We start from the raw sequence: 8798 nt of genomic DNA on the forward strand, positions 1-8798 counted from the left end.
ATTGTAACAATTCTATATAAATCATATCCTAGCTAACTTATATTGTATTATACATGTATTCTAATATATTATGTAATCTTGGGATACCATAGACACGTATGCAAATGTTTTGACATATCATATCGACCCATATATATATATATATATTATTTGGAACAACCATAGACACTCTATATGCAGTAATGTTGGAGTTAGCTATACAGGGTTGAGGTTGATTCCAAAAATATATATACTTTGAGTTGTGATCTAGCCTGAGACGTGTATACACTAGGTCATGGATTGATTTAAGATAATATATATCAATTTATTTAAAATATATCAATTTATTTCTGTACATCTAACTATGGACAACTAGTTGTAGGTTACTAACGAGGACAACTGACTTAATAAACTTAAAACATCAAAATGTATTAAAAATGTTGTAAATATATTTTGAACATACTTTGATATATATATATATATATATGTATATATTTGTTATAGGTTCGTGAATCGACCAGTGGACAAGTCTTACTCCCGATGAAGTAAAAATCTGTGAAAGTGAGTTATAGTCCCACTTTTAAAATCTAATATTTTGGGATGAGAATACATGCAGTTTTATAAATATTTTACGAAATAGACACAAGTAAATGAAACTACATTATATGGGTGAATGATCGAAGCCGAATATGCCCCTTTTGTTTGGTAACCTAAGAATTAGTAAACCGATCTACTAATTGACGCGAATCCTAAAGATAGATCTATTGGGCCTAACGAACCCCATCCAAAGTACCGGATGCTTTAGTACTTCGATGTTGTTTTTATCATGTCCGAAGGATTTCCCAGAATGATAGGGGATATTCTTATATGCATCTTGTTAATGTCGGTTACCAGGTGTTCACCATATGAATGATTTTTATCTCTATGTATGGGATGTATATTGAAATATGAAATCTTGTGGTCTATTATTATGATTTGATAATATATAGGTTAAACCTATAACTCACCAACATTTTTGTTGATGTTTTAAGCATGTTTATTCTCAGGTGATTATTAAGAGCTTCCGCTGTTGCATACTAAAATAAGGACAAGATTTGGAGTCCATGCTTGTATGATATTATGTAAAAACTGCATTCAAGAAACTTATTTTTGATGTAATATATTCTTATTGTAAACTATTATGTAATAGTCGTGTGTAAACGGTATATTTTAGATTATCATTATTTGATAATCTACGTAATGCTTTTTAAACCTTTATAGATAAAATAAAGGTTATGGTTGTTTTAAAAATGAATGCAGTCTTTGAAAAACGTCTCATATAGAGGTCAAAACCTCGCGACGAAATCAATTAATATGGAACGTTTATAATCAATATGAACGGGACATTTCAGTTGGTATCCGAGCGTTGGTATTAGAGAACCAGAAATTTGAATTAGTGTGTCTTATCGAGTTTGTTAGGATACATTAGTGAGTCTGGACTTCAACAGTGTTTTCTTTTAAAACGATTGCTTAACACTTTTGTTGGAAACTATATATTATTAACATGTAAATATTATGTGATATATTAACCTCTTAATGTGTTTGATATTGTGTGATAGATGTCTACCACTAGTACAAATCCCATCGATTCACCTAATAATAATGAAGAGTCGAATATATTTTGGGAAGATTCACAAATTCCCGAAGAGGAACCGGAAGAGGAGGAACCGGAAGAAGAAGAAGAGGTTCCGGAGGAAGAAATATTGATACCTATAGTAAATCGATTAAATAAAAGAAAATCCTCAACCAACAGACCAAAGTTAATAATGGTCAATGGTGTTTCCGCCAAGGAAGCAAAATATTGGGAAGATTACCAATTTTTCAATGAATCGGATCCCGATGAGGATTCCGATGATGTTATAGAAATTACCTCGACCCAATTTAATAAAGCGAAAGAAAATAATAAGGGAAAAGGTATAAAAATAGAGAAACCCGATTCCAACCCCGATGAACTTTATATTTATCGGCAACATCCGTATTTCCTAAAATGTAACAATGACCCGGGAACCTCTAAACCACCAGGTTTTTCTAAACCATTGTGGAAAACGACGGATCGTATTAGAGGAACACCATATATTCCTAGAAAATTAGGAAAATGAACCAATTCCGAAGAAGAAGAAACCAGTGATTCAGATTAGAGGGCTGTAATCATGTTGTATATTATATGTATTGTAGTGTGCTTGTACTTTTATGTTATATGTAAAAATTGCTTGTATTGTTTGTTAATTATCTTTTACGAATCTAATCCTTGTCTATTTTACAGTATAAAAATAAAATGGACGTTAAGGGTAGACAACCGAATATTTTAGAAGATCTACCAGAGGATATGATTGAGGAAATCTTATCCAGATTCGGCCAGAATTCATCAGTACAATTAATTATGGCAAAATTAACTTGTCAAATATTTGAAAGACTTTCCAAAAATGCCTTAGTTTATAAAAGGCTTTCCTTTGATAGGTGGGGTATATCACATTGGGGAGACCGTAAGTTATGCCGTGTTTTCTTTAAAGCATTAAATGCGGGGAACCCAAATGCAATTTTACGCTACGGGTTAAGAACCTATTTTGACTCAACATATCCCAACATAGGATTTCGTGAATTAGAAAGAGCTTCTAACATGCAACATAAAGAAGCATGTTATGCTTACGGGTTAGTGATGTTCGCTTCTTACCCAAGTGAGAAAAAGAACATCGGATTGCAATTTTTAAATAAAACCTTCCCACAATTGACGGATTCAGTAGTTGGGGCGAGAAACAAGGTTTTTAGATTATTACGGGGCTGTTGGACATTACGAAACCCTCGTCCTTTTGACGACATTACAACATGCTGCCTAGCCAATGGTCATAACGGTTATTTTCCACAAGACCAAGGATGGGAAGTCGTCTTAGTAAAACCAGAATGCATGACTTGTTTCTGGACTTATGAATTACGTGTGTTTATTTTCTTTGCTGAACAACTTGCGTATTAACTAAATTTATCTTCAAAACTGTCATGTATCAAAGTGTACTATATTTCATGTTATATGTAATATAGCGATGTTGTAAGTTTGAAGAATATTTATATGTGATATATTATTATAATCAGTTTTTCATATGGAATTGTAGTAGTTGAATTGTATATTAGCTACTAAGTATGAACTTAACGGGTAGGTAGTACCCGAATTTAAACTTATAAAACGCTAATATGAAGAAAAAGCTTTTATAAATGAGTTCATATTATGCTACGAAATACTATTGACTACTCTTAATATTCTGTATGATTAACTCGATTCAGTTGGCTATTTTGAAGGAAATGGCACCGACTACTCGACACACCATGAATATGAGCGAAGAGGAATTTCGTACCTTTCTTGCTGCAAACATAGCCGCAGTACAGGCTGCGCTACATACCAACAATAACTCTGAATCTAGCAATGCAGCTAACGGCGCAAGAAATCGTGTAGGATGCTCCTACAAAGAATTCACTGCCTGCAAACCTTTGTAATTTGATGGAACCGAAGGACCAATTGGATTGAAACGGTGGACCGAGAAAGTCGAATCAGTGTTTGCCATAAGTAAGTGTACTGAAGAGGACAAAGTTAAGTACGCTACGCATACCTTCACAGGTACTGCGTTAACGTGGTGGAACACCTATCTTGAACAGGTAGGACAAAATGCTGCTTACGTACTACCGTGGTCGGCATTCAAGCAATTGATGAACGAGCAGTACCGTCCTAGAAACGAAGTCAATAAGCTCAAGGTAGAGCTTAGAGAGTTACGAACACAAGGGTTCGACATTACCAGTATGAACGACGATTCACAGAGTTGTGCTTATTGTGTCCGGGAGCGTTCGAAGATGAAGAAGAGAAGATCGACACGTTTGTAAAAGGGTTACCAGTAAGGATTCAAGAAGATGTGAGTTCACACGAGTCCGCTTCCATACAAAAGGCAAGTCGAATGGCTCATAAACTCATAAATCAGATTGAGGGAAGAATTAAAGAGCAGGCGATCGAAGAAGCCAACACGAAACAACTTAAGAGGAAGTGGGATAAAAACGGTGACAAGAATCACCAGTACAACAACAATAACAATTACAACCACAATCGCAACAACTATCCCAACAACCGCAACAACAATCGCAACAATAACTGCAATCCTAACAATTACTACAACAAACATCCTAACAACAACAACTACTACAACAACCATTTCAACAACAATAACAACCCCAACAACAACCTCAATAACAACAACGGCAACAAAAACCAAAAACAGCCATGTCATAGGTGTGAAGAAAATCATCAGGGGTTTTGCACAAAATTTTGCAACAGGTGTAAAAGAAATGGTCATAGCGCCACAAAGTGTGAGGTCTACGGACCAAAGTTTAGCAGAACTAAAGGAACAAATAATGTCAGAACAAGTAATGCCGAAACGAATAGTGTCGGAGCAAGTAATACCAACGCTGTTTGTTATAAATTTGGAAAACCAGGCCACATTATTAGAAATTGCCCGAATCAGGGGAATACTAATGGGCAGGGCCGTGGAAGAATTTTCAATATTAATGCGGCAGAAGCACAGGAAGACCCGGAGCTTGTTATGGGTACGTTTCTTATTGACGATAAATCTGCTTATGTTTTATATGATTCGGGTGCGGATAGAAGCTATATGAGTAGAGAATTTTGTGCTAAATTAAGTTGCCCATTGACGCCTTTGGATAATAAATTTTTACTCGAATTAGCAAATGGTAAATTAATTTCAGCAGATAATATATGTCGGGATAGAGAAATTAAACTGGGTGATGAAACGTTTAAGATTGATTTAATACCAGTCGAGTTAGGGAGTTTTGATGTAATAATCGGCATGGACTGGTTGAAGAAGGTAAGAGCAGAGGTCGTTTGTTACAAAAATGCGATTCACATTATGCGTGAAAAAGGAAAACCTTTAATGTTGTACGGAGAAAAGAACAACAAGAAATTAAATCTTATTAGTAGTTTGAAGGCGCAAAAACTAATAAGAAAAGGTTGTTACATCATTCTAGCACACATCGAGGAAGTTAAACTGTGATGACCCAGAAATTTCCGATCAAATTTAAACTTAATCTTTATATGCTTCTGACACGATAAGCTAAGTCTGCAATGTTGAGTCTCGAAAACTTTGGAACAGTTTACTTGAATGCATTTGTCCTTTTGACCATTCCCGACGATTCACGAACAATTATTTGTAAATAAATATGTATATGTAAATGTAAGTATATGTATATTAAATTGAAATTATAAAATATAATTTAAGCATTTGAATTAAATACGTAAAATAGAATACAAAGTAATTGAGTGTAAATTTAAAATGAATCTATATATATAACTACGAATTCTATGATTAATTATTATTATATGTGTATTATAATATATATATATAATTTATAAATAATAAATATTCATTAAAGGCTATCATATTATGTTATGTAATTAATAATATATAATACAATTTAAAATATAGTTGTTGTATTAAAATTAATATCTTCATTATCAATATAAATATTAATATTAATATTAATAATAGTATCATTAATGATATTATATGAAATCTGGTACATTTGATTTATGATTATTATTTAATATTATTAATAGTATTATAAATATTATTAATATCATCATTATTATAACTAGTAGTAAAAATTAAAATTTTATTTATGATTAATATTAGTATTGTTATTAAATGTTATTATTAACATCAGTATTATAAATATTATTGTTTTAATATGAGATTTGATACATGTAACTTGTTAGATCTTAATTATTATTACTATTATTAGAATATTATTATTACTTTCAATATATATGTAAAATAAATATAAAGTTTGATATATAAATTGTTATTATATTATTATTACTAATATTATCAATCACTAATAATATTAGTATTATGATAATCAATATTATTATTAATAATAATATTATTGTTATAAATTTTATAGTTATTATTATTATCATTACTAATTGTATTATTATTATTATTATTATTATTATTATTATTATTATTATTATTATTATTATTAATATTATTTATATACTTATTATTAGTATTAATATTATTATTAATACACATATATATTTACAGATACATGTATATATACGAAATACAGTTATACATATATAAATACATATACAGAGTATATAATTATACACATATGCTGATATATATACGCACATACAGACTTTTATATATAAATCAGTTTTATTGTTATTTTCTGAACTAATCCATCACAGAATCCAAATTCAATTTACATCCTTGACTAACTGTATCCAATCTTTGTATCTATCTGCTAAATGATTCCATTACAGCAACCAAAGCCAAAATCAGTTAGCAGTCACGTTCTTAAATTGTTTTTTTATTTATCAAGCTGTACGATGGTATCCTCCTGTCGATCCTCCATTGCTATAAAACAAAGAATTTCATTGAGACATTATCACCTTCATATTAATGCAAGACAAAACCATGTTTAAGCATCCTACTGCTACTCGCCATTTTTTTTCTTTTCTTTTCTTTCTGTTTTCCCATCGTAAAACACCACTTCAAACCTCGAAACTCACTTCCTGTTTTTTCCTTTCTGTTGAGAGCTGCATCTGTTATACTTTTGTTTATGCTTCTATTCAACCAACCACCGTAAACCACCTATAACCGCCACTATTTTGTTTATATCCTTCGGGTTGTTTCAGCTACAGTGATCACCACTCCACCACCATTTAACCACTCTTGCTAACAATCGCCACTCTCACCATAACCTTAAACAACCACCAATCACCACCACAAACCTCTACGATTTACTATTATAGCTGCATACAATTCGTGTTTCTGTATAAATGGGCTGCAAACCATCATTTCAATTCGATTGTTTTCTGTTTCTGGTTTCTGTTTATATTTTTTTTCTCTTTTCTTTGAACCAACCAATAAACCCACCTGAAATAGATTCCGGCTACAAGGACTCAAAAACATTTAAACCCATTTAAGATGACAATGAACAGTGAACTATTTAAGGGTTACTATTGTCGCTATTCTCTTCTGTTTACTCGTTTTCATCACCATTCACTTGCAAACAATGAAGAACTATGATACCGAATGAAGATTAGAATGATATTACGATTATGATTTTATGTGTGTTATTGATGAGGTTAACAATTGATTAAGAGGATGATGATTAACAACCTGCAGCTGCTACGAATTCCTCTTTCTGTTTATATTATAAGCACCACCGAACGTTTCCTTTTTCTTTTACAGTTGTGGCCGACAAGTTTATTCCACAAAACCCTTTATTTCTTTTGCTGAGCTGCTACCGATCCTTTTTATAAAAACCACGATCCTCATCTTAATACTTGGGCCGTGTTTGGTTTAGTTTTGTTTGTTGGGCCTAGTTTACTAGTTGGGCCGATGGGAAACTTGGGCCAAAGATGGAGAGGGAAGCATCCATGTAAGGTTAAATGAAATTTTGGGCGTGTGTAAATCAAGCAATGTAACAGACAGTTGGATGGTTAGTGGTGATTGTGAGTTAACGAGAGGTTGGGGGTTCGAGCCTGAGAGCAGGCAGTTTATTTATTTATTTTTGAAGCTTTTCCCATTAAGGTAGTACTTATGTTATTTTTAATATTTATATTATTATTATTATTACTACGATTATTATTATTATTTGGTTAAGAATTTATTAAAGATTATGATGCAAACTATAATTAAGATGTGACATAAATAAAGTGTTATCATTAATCATTATTAATAAAATTTTTATTATCATTATTATTATTTTGACATTAATATTATTATTTTTATATTTTCAATATTATTATCGTAATAACTATTATTATTATTATTGTAAAATAAAACAACTTTTATTTATTATTATTATCAATATTATTTTATCAAATAACTATTAGTTATATAACACTATATTTACTACACATAACAAAACTATATTAATACTTTTATAATAAATATAATTAATAAGGTTATTAATGAAAAACCTAATTAAAATAACAATTAAATCACTAATAATAATATATATTTGTTCGATTACTAGTATATGTTTTAATATATATACAAATGATATAGGTTCGTGAATCCGAGGCCAACCCTACAATTGTTCAATGTCGTAATATGTATTTTTACTACAAAATACATTATGTGAGTTTCATTTGCTCCCCTTTTAAATGCATTTGCAATATATATTTTTGGGACTGAGAATACATGCACTGCTTTTATAACTATTTTACGGAATAGATACAAGTACTTAAAATTACATTCTATGGTTGGATTATTAAACCGAATATCGCCCTTCAAGTCTGGTAACCTAAGAATTTAGGGAAATGGCCCCTAATTGACGCGAATCCTAAAGATAGATCTATGGACCTTGACAAGTCCCATTCGGGGTACGAATGCTTTAGTACTTCGAGATTATTATACAGACGAGAGGTTCTGTTTTGGGGATATTCTATGCATTAAGTTAACGTCGGTTACCAGGTGTTCAATCCATATGAATGATTTTTTTTTATCTCTATGTAGTTTGCGAAATGCCTGATATGAGAATGATGTTTATAAAATATGAAAATCTTGTGGAATATTAAAATGATGAAAATGATCTATTATGATAAACTAATGAACTCACCAACCTTTTGGTTGACACTTTATAGCATGTTTATTCTCAGGTATGAAAGAAATCTTCCGCTGTGCATTTGCTCATTTTAGAGACATTACTTGGAGTCATTCTTGACATATTTCAAAAGACGTTGCATTCGAGTCGTCGAGTTCATCAAGATT

The sequence above is a fragment of the Rutidosis leptorrhynchoides genome, chromosome 4 (genome assembly GCF_046630445.1).
Source record: "Rutidosis leptorrhynchoides isolate AG116_Rl617_1_P2 chromosome 4, CSIRO_AGI_Rlap_v1, whole genome shotgun sequence".
Lineage (NCBI taxonomy): Eukaryota > Viridiplantae > Streptophyta > Magnoliopsida > Asterales > Asteraceae > Rutidosis > Rutidosis leptorrhynchoides.